Source organism: Babylonia areolata, chromosome 18 (assembly GCF_041734735.1).
Source record: "Babylonia areolata isolate BAREFJ2019XMU chromosome 18, ASM4173473v1, whole genome shotgun sequence".
NCBI lineage: Eukaryota > Metazoa > Mollusca > Gastropoda > Neogastropoda > Buccinidae > Babylonia > Babylonia areolata.
In genome coordinates this window covers 4239001-4240716 of record NC_134893.1, presented here as the reverse complement: position 1 = coordinate 4240716, position 1716 = coordinate 4239001, and positions in this window count along the sequence as shown.

Sequence of the window (1716 nt, the reverse complement as noted above, 5' to 3'; positions counted from 1 at the left end):
CCAAGGAGTGAACCGATCACATGGCAAAGTGAACTTTGATTGTCTGAAAACTAGGAAGACAGTTGCTAATAGGTTTACTTGGTGTCACTGATATTCTGCTTCTGGACAGACTGGTCAATATTCATTAACAAAATTGGTATGTTCAAGTATGTCTTACTCCATGAAGCCTGATTGCAAAACAGGTCCTCCTTTAATTGATCATCTGCCATGTCTTCTTCTTACTTCTTCTTCTGCATTCGTGGGCTGGAACTCCCACGTTCATTCGTATGCACACGGTGGGCTTTTACGTGTATGACCGTTTTTACCCTGCCATGTAGGCAGCCATACTCCGTTTTCGGGGGTGTGCATGCTGGGTATGTTCTTGTTTCCATAACCCACCGGACGCTGACATGGATTACAGGATCTTTAACGTGCGTATTTGATCTTCTGCTTGCGTATACACATGAAGGGGGATCAGGCACAAGCAGGTCTACACATATGTTGACCTGGGAGATCGTAAAAATCTCCACCCTTTACCCACCAGGCGCCATCACCGTGATTCGAACCCATGACCCTCAGATTGACAGTCCAACGCTTTAACCACTCTGCTATTGCGCCCATCTGCCATGTCAAATTGAGAACCCTCTAGTGCATGCCTGATAATCAGGTTTTATTTTTTGTAGGTTTCTTGTTGTTGTTGACTGAAATCTTGCACAGCATTTTCCTCCCCACAGAACATTTATGCAATGAAATTCTGCAAGGATTACCTTCAGCTCTGTCCTGAAAAAGTATGCAAACTGTGTAAGACTCTCCGCGAGACTGACTGAGGAATTTAATGTTAAGAAACAACAACAAACGATAACAAAATAAAATATAGTTATAATCAGAACAAAAGGCACTCCTTTCTATCCATGCATTTTCCCTTTGATTAATTTTCTTGATGTAAATTGGGCATTGGTTACAACACACTTGACACACACAGTTAAAAGAACACACACACACACACACACACACACACACACACACACACACACAAACTAAATTTCTACACATGATTCTACAGCAGATTGAATGTAACAAGTTAAAGGTGTAAACTATTTGCTAATTGGTTCTAACAATATGGTATTCTACTTTTATGCTTTACTCTACACATGCACTCACTATATTACAGAGCTCTTCTGTGTAAACACAGAGAGACATTCAATAAATACAAAGTTTCAAATGTATAAAGGTTCTATATAAAAATTTTTAAAAATTTCCCTTGGCGCATAATACGTTGAATCACCAGCAAAGTCAAGGCACAAGTGACCTGGATGATTTGATTATTTCTGTCAAGATGATACATGACACAGAGTTGATCGTTGTTATCAGCACACATTTGGTCTTGTCATTTGCTACAATGTATAAACATCTCTGAGAAAGCAACATTTCAGTCTTTCCATTCATTTCAAATTGGCAAACCAAATCCTAATTGTAAGCAAAATCCGAAACAGCAAAACGACATTGCAAAGCCAATTACCATTTCTACAAATGATGGAATGTAAAATGTTGCTATTCAAAGGATAGATATCCCTCAGTGTAGTGATTGCTTCACAACTGAGCATTGAAGAGAGATGGTTATCGCATTTGAATAGCAATAATAATGTCACTCTATACCACCACTACAGGTTGTGTAACTAACAGTATGTTAAAAGCTGAAATCTCACACTGTAAAATAACCATGCTTTCAGATACTAT